The sequence below is a fragment of the Myxine glutinosa genome, chromosome 13, assembly GCF_964187855.1.
Source record: "Myxine glutinosa chromosome 13, kmMyxGlut1.1, whole genome shotgun sequence".
Classification (NCBI taxonomy): domain Eukaryota; kingdom Metazoa; phylum Chordata; class Myxini; order Myxiniformes; family Myxinidae; genus Myxine; species Myxine glutinosa.
Window position 1 is genome coordinate 104,047,125 of NC_136273.1, and position 12,078 is coordinate 104,059,202.

The 12,078-nt window shown below is 45.8% G+C and overlaps 1 protein-coding gene across 2 annotated transcripts in view; it reads right to left on the minus strand.

Annotated features, from left to right (window-relative positions):
• LOC137439152 (sterile alpha motif domain-containing protein 9-like) overlaps positions 1-12,078 on the minus strand; it is a 56,492-nt gene that overhangs the window by 39,786 nt on the left and 4,628 nt on the right. For both annotated transcript variants that reach the window (XM_068134876.2, XM_068134877.2), the window contains exon 2: positions 3,134-3,184. The gene's annotated coding sequence lies outside the window, so the exon portion shown is untranslated. The remainder of the gene's footprint in view (positions 1-3,133; positions 3,185-12,078) is intronic.

Below are 12,078 nucleotides of genomic sequence, written 5' to 3' on the forward strand. Positions count from 1 at the left end.
GTGGTGAGGTGTTTTGAATTAGTTCGTGGTGAGGTGTTTTGAATTAGTTCGTGGTGAGGTGTTTTGAATTAGTTGGTGGTGAGGTGTTTTGAATTAGTTGGTGGTGAGGTGTTTTGAATCACGTGGTGGTGAGGTGTTTTGAATTAGTTGGTGGTGAGGTGTTTTGAATTAGTTGGTGGTGAGGTGTTTTGAATTAGTTCGTGGTGAGGTGTTTTGAATTAGTTCGTGGTGAGGTGTTTTAAATCACATGGTGGTGAGGTGTTTTGAATTAGTTGGTGGTGAGGTGTTTTGAATTAGTTGGTGGTGAGGTGTTTTGAATCACATGGTGGTGAGGTGTTTTTAAATCACATGGTGGTGAGGTGTTTTTAAATCACATGGTGGTGAGGTGTTTTTAAATCACATGGTGGTGAGGTGTTTTAAATCACGTGGTGGTGAGGTGTTTTTAAATCACATGGTGGTGAGGTGTTTTTAAATCACATGGTGGTGAGGTGTTTTTAAATCACATGGTGGTGAGGTGTTTTGAATCACGTGGTGGTGAGGTGTTTTTAAATCACATGGTGGTGAGGTGTTTTTAAATCACATGGTGGTGAGGTGTTTTTAAATCACATGGTGGTGAGGTGTTTTTAAATCACATGGTGGTGAGGTGTTTTTAAATCACATGGTGGTGAGGTGTTTTTAAATCACGTGGTGGTGAGGTGTTTTTAAATCACATGGTGGTGAGGTGTTTTTAAATCACATGGTGGTGAGGTGTTTTGAATCACGTGGTGGTGAGGTGTTTTTAAATCACATGGTGGTGAGGTGTTTTTAAATCACATGGTGGTGAGGTGTTTTGAATTAGTTGGTGATGAGGTGTTTTTAAATCACATGGTGGTGAGGTGTTTTTAAATCACATGGTGGTGAGGTGTTTTTAAATCACATGGTGGTGAGGTGTTTTGAATTAGTTGGTGATGAGGTGTATTGAATTACGTGGTGGTGAGGTGTTTTGAATTACTTGGGGGTGAGGTGTTTTTAAATGACGTGGTGGTGAGGTGTTTTTAATTACTTGGTGGTGAGGTGTTTTTAAATGACGTGGTGGTGAGGTGTTTTTAATTTTGTGGTGGTGAGGTGTTTTTATCACGTGTTTTATTATGGCTGTGAGGTGTTTTTATCACGTGTTTTATTATGGCTGTGAGGTGTTTTTATCACGTGTTTTATGGCTGTGAGGTGTTTTTATCACGTGTTTTATGGCTGTGAGGTGTTTTTATTACGTGTTTTATGGCTGTGAGGCGTTTTTATCACGTGTTTTATGGCTGTGAGGTGTTTTTATTACGTGTTTTATGGCTGTGAGGTGTTTTTATTACGTGTTTTATGGCTGTGAGGTGTTTTTATCACGTGTTTTATGGCTGTGAGGTGTTTTTATCACGTGTTTTATGGCTGTGAGGTGTTTTTATTACGTGTTTTATGGCTGTGAGGTGTTTTCAATTTTGTGGCTGTTATATACTAGCTTACTCGTTACTGAGGAACGGGCTTATTTTAGCTGAGGATAATGACTGTACCTGAGTTGCTGTGTTGTCATGATTTTCACCAATCATAATACAAACAATTATTTTGCACAAATGTATTTGATGTGTATGTGATATGACATTTTTATAGGCAATTTAGGTTGAAGATTCAGGTTGAATGTTTTTTTTTCAAGAAAGAACCCCTCAGCACACACATAGGGAGGGGGGGGGGGAGGGGGGGGGTGCAGACTGCAAGTTTGGGACGATTACCCCTCATCACCACGTAATTCAAAACACCTCACCACCACGTAATTCAAAACACCTCACCACCACGTAATTCAAAACACCTCACCACCACGTAATTCAAAACACCTCACCACCACATAATTCAAAACACTTCACCACCACATAATTCAATACACCTCACCACCACGTAATTCAAAACACCTCACCACCACGTAATTAAAAACACCTCACCACCACGTAATTATAAATACCTCACCACCATGTGATTTAAAAACACCTCACCACCACGTCATTTAAAAACACCTGACCACCACATAATTCAAAATACCTCACCACCACGTGATTCAAAAGCACCACAACGTTATTAAAAACACTTCACAACCACGGAAACAAAAGTTTGAGGGAGTCGTTAAGTGAGAACACAGACACTGCCCAGATGTGCAGATATCTATCTATAATTCCAGTAATCTCTGTGTGTATGTATGTATGTCTGTATGTCTGTGACCGCTGTTTCTCGACAACCACGGGTCCGATATACTTTAAACTTGCCAGGTATATTGCTGGGGACCCGAGGATGTGCCTTTTCAAGGTTTCATATTAATCGGACAAGTAGTTACCGAGCTATGTCCAAAAAACGATTCAACCAATCAGAGAGCAGCGAGTTATCACGTGTGCCGAACGTGGCGAACAGACTCTGCCTCGGACGGCACATTTGAGAGCGTATTCATTTATTTCACGTTGGCAAACTATGTTGCCGCTATGTTGGCGTTAAACTATGTTTTAAAACTAATTAAAACTAATTTGCGATTCTTTCGCTTTCCTGCGCGTTTGTGCACGCTATGGCGATTACTTTACCAAACTCCGCAAGCCGTTCGCTTTGGACCAAACCATTTCATGTAAATAGAGGGGGGGGGATATAATTTTAGATATAGATATAGTACGGGCATGCCCTAGTATAGATAAACGACTGTACCCGAGCTGCCGTTTTGTCATGGTTTAAACCAATCATAATTCAAACAATTATTTTGCACAAATGTATTTGTAATATACGTGATATCACATTATATAAACAATTGAAGTTGGAAAAAAAAATTCCCAAAAAGATAAAAATAAAAATTGGAAATTTTTTCAAATAAAATACCCTTCGGACATACCGACGGGCAAGATATGTCCATTCCAGAAGTTTGGTACGATTTCACAAAAGTTTGAGAAAGTAGTTCAGTGACAACACAACACAGGACAGGACAGGACAGGACAGGACAGGACAGACACTGCACAGATATATATATATATATAGTTTTTGGCCCCATCTTTCAATAAATTGTTAAGAATCACTTAAAAATTACAGCACTGCATCCAGATCTGGATCCTCAGCAAACTCTAATGGATTCATTGTTGTCACTCACCCAACTTGTCGACCAGGTTTCATTTGAATCCATGCATAACTTTGAGGTAACCTGCACACACACACAAACAGTGGTGAAAACATAACCTCCGTCCACCTTCGTGGCAGAAGTAATGAAATGAAATAAATATCAAAATGTGTTAAATTAGTTCTATTTCCAACATGAACAAATCACAGATCTTTCCATTTGTCATGTACAGCACCTGACTGCGGACATCTGGGTACATACGCTCATTCTGTTCTTGCAGCTACCTTAGGTTTTACACAAAGGACGGTATACTCAGTGATGCAACACCCTATCTGTGAAGCACCGAACTGACATTTTATAGTCTCGGTAAGTGAACCCACAGCAGACATCTCCAAGGTGAGGGTGTTCTTTCTGAGTGATCCCATCAGGGTGTTTTGAGTATTGGTTCACGAGTTATCAAACAGAGTGACCACTATATTCGTCATGGGTGTATGTCTGTCTGTGTGTCTGTGTGTGTGTCTGTCTGTCCGCAGCATAACTACCCGATGATATCATCCGATCTTGATGAAACTTGGGTGGGAGGTCGATATCATGATCTAGTTGTGTCCTGCCTAGAGTGGGCGTATTGCGCCCATTGTGGGCGGAGCCACGCCCGAAAAAGATGTCTTTTAGAGGGTAATCGAGTTCAAGCTACATCTTCTCCGAGGGGTTTGGTGGAATCTGGCAGGGGTTTCGGTATTTGGTTAGGCCAATGTCATGTGTCTAGCCCCACGGAGCTCAATTTTTCATTTTGGCCCCAAGGTCAAGGTCACAAGGTCACGAAACCTAGAAAAGCCGATTTTTGATGGTTTTATGACATTGTTTGCTTCCTGATCGGGTGAAATGTCGTACATGACCTTATATTATCACATACATCATGAAATACAAGTTTTCCAACTAATTTCAGAATCTTCGACCTTTGACCTTTGAAGGTCACAAAGGTCAAATTTTCAAAGTTGTCGGAATCCAACCGAATTTTCGGTATTGTGTAGATAACTAACCTCATAACGGATAGTCCGTCGTTTGTCATTGAATACCGCTCGCTCGTGAACCATCGTCTCCTGACTTGTTTTTTTATGTTGAGGGACGGGTCGTCACTTAGTTACCCTCGCCAGAGACGAGGTAATGCCATAATGTGCTAACGTCGGTCAAAAATGCTAACTAGTGGTAGACAGTATTACATGGTATCTTTTCTTCAACCGCCTACCTCGATAAAGTATGGAAAACTAGAATCCGAATATGTCTACAAAGTAGGTACTCCGACAATGCGAGTACGGCATACGATTGCAACCTGTATATATATATATATACCCCCGAAAAATACGGTCCGTGAAGCCGTCTGTCCGTCTGTCCGTGAAGCCATGTGATTATACGTCTATTACATACTGTTTGAACGCCGGTTGCATCCTGTCTATTAATTATGTAGTCTATTAATTACACACTGTTGGAATATCCCTTTCAACCCTTTAGACTGCTGAGATCCCTTACACCTTTGAAGACCCTCAACACCACCAACACCAAGACCCCGAAGACCCAAAACACCCTGAAGACCCAAAATACCCCAAATTCGAGATCTCGCGAGATCACGGCGAGGTCACGTCTTTTCGAAGCTGTTCCATGCGCTCACGCTTTCGAAGCTAAGTGATCCTTCTCAATTGTGTTTTTGTCGAGACTGTATCTATCTTTCGGTGTTTGTACCTACAGCGTATCTTTTGGAAAATTTTCGGTGCTAATTTTTCGTACATGTATACACAATCGTCGGTTAATGCGTATCGAGTATTCTGAGGCCTAGTACTCGTAGGCTTGGCTACCGTACCGTCTCCGACCTTGTGGTTTTGTTTTTCTCTCAGCGATTCGTCGAATGCGCTGCATTTATTTTCGTTCTCTGTTTCGTCCCAGTCGTTCACCCCATACCTCCTTGTTTAATATCTCTACTCAAAAAAAAAAAAAAACCCAAAAAATATTTCCTTCCCAGGTCTTATTCGTATATTTGTTGTTCTTTTTTGTTCGTTCGTTCTTCGTTCGCGATCACGCGATCACGTGGTTAGAAATATATAATCTCTCCCCTGAACAACTATTTTCTCTCATATATTATAACACCCTTTTCTTCTTTTCCTACAAAAGGATGCTTTCGTCTTGCTCACAAAATCTATTCATTCCAAAAAATATATATAATACCATCTCTTACAGTTCCTCCTTTCTACATTCCCTAAACTATCCAGAACTCCACCCCTCCTTCAGTGTCCTCAAACGTATTTTTGACTCGAAGGTCTCAAACTCATTTTGCAAAAAATGTTCGTTTCCCATGAATCGTACACTTTTCAAAATCCAATCTCACCCCTCCCCTCCAAATCCTCCCCATCACCCATCCCTTTCAAATCTCCCCCCTTGCCCCTTCCCTCCCCTCCCTCCTAAACTCCCCCCACACCCCTCCCCTCCGAGACTCTCCCTCGCTCCTCCCCTCCTAGACTCCCCTCTCACCCCTCCTCCTCAAAGCAGCCTCCCTGCTTCTTCCCCATTCCAACTTTCACCTTCATCTCCCCAAACCTTCTGCCTCGCTCTTCCCCCTCCTCAAATAACACCTCACTGTGCCTCACCCAATCTCCATCAAACCTTTTGTCCGCCCCATTCTTCCCTTTCTCCAAGCTATTCTGAAATCTCTGAAATCTCTGACACACCTTCAACAGCTCTCCCTACCTCTTCCTCCTCTTCCACATCTTACCCTACCCCTCCCCCCAACCGTCCCTGTTCTGGACCCGATGCTCCCCCTTCTTCTTCATTAACGGTATGGACCTCAAACATCCGGGGCCTTCGCTCAAACTTGACTGATCTCTCCATACAGGTTGCTTCTGACAAACCAGATGTGATCTGCTTAACAGAAACTTTCCTCCTTCATGATGTCTCTGATGCCTTGGTATCTCTCCCAGGTTACTCCCTCCTCCGGTATGATAGACCTGAGCCTCGTCCTGGAGGTGGGGTTGCTAACTTTATAAAAAACTCTCTTCCTCACTCGCCCTCCACTGCCCTCTCTCCACCTCACCCCCAGGAATACCTTTGGCTACGGCTTCCCCTTCGCTCCCACCTTTTGTTCATATGTGTGTTGTACCGTCCACCAAACAGCGATGACTCCATCTACATCTCGCTGTCTGATAATATGGACCAACTTCTATCTACCCATCCCAACTCTCTCTTCCTCATATGTGGTGATTTCAATTGTCACCATGCCAGTTGCCTGGGTGTGGGTACCTCTCTCACCAGCCATGGCTCTTCAGCAAAGGACTTCTGCGACTCACTGGGACTGACACAATCTGTCAATTTCCCGACCCGGATCTCAGTAAACGGAGCATCTTCTCTTCTGGATTTGGTTATGACAAACTTCCCTGAAAATGTCCGCTGCTCTTCTTCTGCTCCAATCGGCTCATCTGATCATGTGCTTGTCAAAGTGGACATCTCTCTGACCATTCTCAGAGAGCCTCCTCAGCGTCGACGAGTCTGGCATTTCACTCAGGCCAACTGGCACGGTCTGCAAGCAGCCATCAATCATCTGGACTGGTCTCCCATCTCTACCGCCTCTGACATCAACTCATCCTGGGAATTCTTTCAAAGTAAATTGCTCTCTCTCATGCACAGATTTATCCCATCTCGTCTTCAGTTGCCATACCCTTCCTCCCGTCCATGGTACACGGAATCTTGTGGTGAGGCTGTTGCCCTGAAACAACTTGCTTTCGTCTCCTGGAAAGCAAATCCAACGGAAGGAAATCTCATTTCCTTTCACAAAGCCCGAAACAAGTGTGTGTCCACCCTCAGGAGAGCCAGGAAACAATATCTCACCGTTCTCAAGACCGAACTCTCTTATCTGTCTCCCTCTTCCAAATCCTGGTGGCGTCTGGTCAAATCTGTTTCTGGTGTTTGTTCCCCCTCCATCCCCTCCCTCACCTCAAATGGCTTAACGGCTGACTCCGCACGTGAAAAAGCTGAATGCCTCAACTCTGTGTTTGCCTCTAAATCTTGTGTCCCAAACCCATCCCTCTCTGTACCCACCATACCCAGTCGTACCCAGCTGCTCCTGGACTCTGTGTCCTTTCCTCCTGACAAGGTGGAAAAGTTTCTGTCAACCCTCGACTCTGATTCTGCAACTGGTCCTGACGGCATCAGCCCACGGGTCCTAAAATCATGTGCTTCCGCTCTTTCACTCCCTCTTTCTGTTCTCTTCACCCTCTCTTTTGCTCACGGTCATCTGCCATCTGCTTGGAAATCAGCCAACATCACCGCTTTGCACAAAAAAGGTGCAAAAACAGATCCCAGCAACTACAGACCAATCAGCCTTCTCCCAATTATCAGCAAAGTCATGGAATCCATCATTGCTTCAGATATGAAATCTTTCCTCTTCTCCAATGGCTTGATCTCTGATCATCAATTTGGTTTCAGACCTGGTCACTCTACTCTGGACATGCTGCTTCTGCTTTCTCAACAATGGATGGAGGTCCTCAACGCCAAACAGGAAATTAGAGCCGTCTCCCTTGACATTTCACGTGCCTTCGATACGGTCTGGCACCTTGCTCTGCTCACCAAACTCTCCTCCTTTGGTATCCATGGAAATCTCCACGCATGGCTGGCGGACTTCCTCTCTGGTCATAGTCAACGTGTGGCCCTGAATGGGTTTCTCTCATCTCCTCTTCCTGTTCAGGCTGGAGTTCCCCAAGGTTGTGTTCTGGGCCCTGTGCTTTTTTTTTTTTTTTTTTTTTTGTATACAAGATCGAGGCTCGTGAAAGAGCGAACATTAATCACACAGAAAGACAAACCGACACATAAAACATATAACATCGGGAGCGGTAGACAAGATGGGGAGAGAGAGGGAAGGACACAAACACAACATTTGAGAGCAGGGACCGAGAGACATGGAGACATCGAGAGATCTGAGAGAGGGCGAGGGCTTTGGGGGGGGGGGGGGGGGGGGCATGGGAACGGGGCGGTGGGAGAGGTATAAAACATATGGACACTGCCAGGACTTCCAGGAAAGAAGTTGGAATTTCAAACAAGGTGGATCTGGGGTGAATTAGCGGGGGTAGAAAAGATCAAGGTTTTGGATGGGGGAAGATAAGAGATGGTGGTGAACAGCTGTTTTAAAGACCTGGAGGGAGGAGTGGGATTGAAGGGAGTGAGGGAGTTTGTTCCAGAGGCGGGAGAAAAGAGGAATGAAAGAGTGAAGGTGAGCAGAGAGCCGAGATTTCGGCAGTTTAACCATCAGAGGGTTGCTGGCAGATCTTGTGCGACCTGTAGGAATATTTGGGGGACAGAGCACAGAGAGAGCTGGGGGTGCAAGGCCGGAGAGGAGTCGGTAGAAGACAGAAAGACCACCTACCTGCCTGCGGTGAGTGACTGAAAGGCCCTCAGAGATAGCTTCATCGCGGGAGATTCCAATAATTCTGAAAGCTTTGGTTTCAACAGCGTGAAGCCGAGCTAGGTGTGAGGCAGGAGCACTGGCCCATAGGGAAGAACAGTATTCCATTGAGCTGCGGATGAAAGCCTTGTATGTGGTGAGGAGCTCAGGTGTGCCGAGGAAGGACTTCGCACGACGGAGGATGCCCAGTCGGCGACTGGCTTTGGAGGCCAGCTTGGAAATGTGGTTTTCCCAAGAAAGATCATGGCAGATAGTGAGACCCAAAATCTTGAGCGACAGAACTTCTTGGAGAGGATTGTTGAGAAAGTAGATGGGAGGGTTGTCCAGTCGATCTTTTCGGAGAGACATAGTAAGAGTGTGAGATTTGTCAGGATTGAAAGACATGTTCCACTTGTTTGACCAGTCTGTGATTTTGTCCAGGTCTTCAGAGAGTGAGGAGGCAGCAGACTGCCGATCTGAGGGAAGAGGAATGGAGCGGCAGAGAATGGAGTCATCAGCAAAGAGATAGAGAGGATTTTCGAGAGAGTCAGAGAGATCATTGATGAAGACCAGAAAAAGCACGGGGCCCAGAACACTGCCTTGGGGAACTCCAGCCTGAACAGGAAGAGGAGATGAGAGAAACCCATTCAGGGCCACACGTTGATGACGACTAGAGAGGAAGTCCGCCAGCCATGCGTGGAGATTTCCATGGATACCAAAGGAGGAGAGTTTGGTGAGCAGAGCGGGGTGCCAGACCGTGTCGAAGGCACGTGATATGTCGAGGGAAACAGCTCTAATTTCCTGTTTGGCATTGAGGACCTCCATCCATTGTTGAGACAGCAGAAGCAGCATGTCCAGAGTAGAGTGACCTGGTCTGAAACCAAATTGATGATCAGAGATCAAGCCATTGGAGAAGAGGAAAGATTTCATATCCGAAGCAATGATGGATTCCATGACTTTGCTGATAATTGGGAGAAGGCTGATTGGTCTGTAGTTGCTAGGATCTGTTTTTGCACCTTTTTTGTGCAAAGCGGTGATGTTGGCTGATTTCCAAGCAGATGGCAGTTGACCTTGAGCAAAAGAGAGGGTGAAGAGAACAGAGAGAGGGTGAGATAGAGCAGCAGAGCAGGATTTTAGGACCCGTGGGCTGATGCCGTCGGGTCCAGTTGCAGAATCAGAGTCGAGGGTTGACAGAAACTTTTCCACCTTGTCAGGAGGAAAGGACACGGAGTCCAGGAGCAGCAGGGTACGACTGGGTATGGTGGGTACAGAGAGGGATGGGTTTGGGACACAAGATTTAGAGGCAAACACAGAGTTGAGGCATTCAGCTTTTTCACGTGCGTAGTCAGCTGTGTAGCCGTTTGAGGTAAGGGAGGGGATGGAGGGGGAACAAACACCAGAAACGGATTTGACCAGACGCCACCAGGATTTGGAAGAGGGAGACAGATAAGAGAGTTCGGTCTTGAGAACGGAGAGATATTGTTTCCTGGCTCTCCTGAGGGTGGACACACACTTGTTTCGGGCTTTGTGAAAGGAAATGAGATTTCCTTCCGTTGGATTTGCTTTCCAGGAGACGAAGGCAAGTTGTTTCTGGGCAACAGCCTCACCACAAGATTCCGTGTACCATGGACGGGAGGAAGGGTATGACAACTGAAGACGAGATGGGATAAATCTGTGCATGAGAGAGAGCAATTTACTTTGGAAGAATTCCCAGGATGAGTTGATGTCAGAGGTGGTAGAGATGGGAGACCAGTCCAGATGATTGATGGCTGCTTGAAGACCGTGCCAGTTGGCCTGAGTGAAATGCCAGACTCGTCGACGCTGAGCAGGCTCCCTGAGGATGGTCAGAGAGATGTCCACTTTAACAAGGACATGATCAGATGATCCGATCGGAGCAGAAGAAGAGCAGCAGACATTTTCAGGGAAGTTAGTCATAACCAAGTCCAGAAGAGAAGATGTTCCGTTGACTGAGATCCGGGTCGGGAAATTGACAGATTGTGTCAGTCCCAGTGAGTCGCAGAAGTCCTTTGCTGAGGAGCCATGTCTGGTGAGAGAGGTACCCACACCCAGCCAACTGGCATGATGACAGTTGAAATCACCACATATGAGGAAGAGAGAGTTGGGATGAGTAGATAGAAGTTGGTCCATATCATCAGACAGCGAGATGTAGATGGAGTCATCACTGTTTGGTGGACGGTACAACACACATATGAACAAGAGGTGGGAGCGAAGGGGAAGCCGTAGCCAGAGGTACTCCTGGGGGTGAGGTGGAGAGAGTGTAGCGCAGGGCGAGTGAGGAAGAGAGTTTTTGATAAAGATAGCAACCCCGCCTCCAGGACGAGGTTCAGGTCTATCATACCGGAGGAGGGAGTAGCCCGGGAGAGATACTATGGAATCAGAGACATCAGAAAGGAGGAAAGTTTCTGTTAAGCAGATCACGTCTGGTTTGACAGAAGCAACCTGTATGGAGAGATCAGTTAAGTTTGAACGAAGGCCCCGGATGTTTGAGGTCCATACCGTTAATGAAGAGGAAGGGGGAGCATCAGATACAGAACAGGGGGGAGGAGGGGTAGGGTAAGATGTGGAAGAGGTGGAAGAGGTAGGGAGAGCTGTTGAAGGTGTTTCAGAGATTTCAGAATAGCTCGGAGAAAGGGAAGGATGGGGCGGACAAAAGGTTTGATGGTGATTGGGTGAGCCACAATGAGGTGTTATTTGAGGAGGGGGAAGAGCGAGGCAGAAGGTTGGGGGAGATGGAGGTGAGAGTTTGAAGGGGGAAGAAGCGGGGAGGACGCTTTGAGGAGGGGGAGTGAGAGGGGGGAAATTGAGAAGCAATGAGGGTGGGGAGATTTGAAGGGGAGGGGTGAGGGGGGAGTTTGGGAGGGAAGGGACAAGGGGAGGGATTTGAAAGGGATGGGATATGGGGGAGATTTGGAGGGGAGGGGTGAGGCAGGAGTCTAGGAGGGGAGGGGCGAGGGGGCGTCTTGGCGGGGAGGGGTGAGGGGGTAGTTTAGGAGGGAGGGGGCAAGGGGGGAGATTTGAAAGGGATGGGTGATGGGGAAGATTTGGAGGGGAGGGGTGATGGGGAAGATTTGGAGGGGAGGGGTTATGGGGAAGATTTGGAGGGGAGGGGTGAGATTGGATTTTTGAAAGTGTACGATTTATGGGAAACGAACATTTATTGCAAAATGAGTTTCTTGTGACCTTCGAGTTAAAAATACGTTTAAGGACGCTGGATGGAGGATGGAGTGCAGGAGAGTTTAGGGAATGTAGAAAAAAGGCACTATAGGAGATGGATATTTTTTTTGGGATGAATTGATTTGGTGAGCAAGTCGAAAGCAGCCTTTTAAAGAAGAAGAAGAAAAAGGTGTTATAAAATATGACGAAATACATAACTTGAGGGGAAAGTGTAAACATTGAAGGTTAATGAGTGAAAACTATCTGGGGAAATGGGGGAGAAACACGTGGTCGAAGAACGAACGAACGAATAAGAATGAATAAACGAATGAGAAAAGAGAAGGAAATGTTTTTTTTTTTTTTTTTTTTTTTTTTTTTTGTTGAG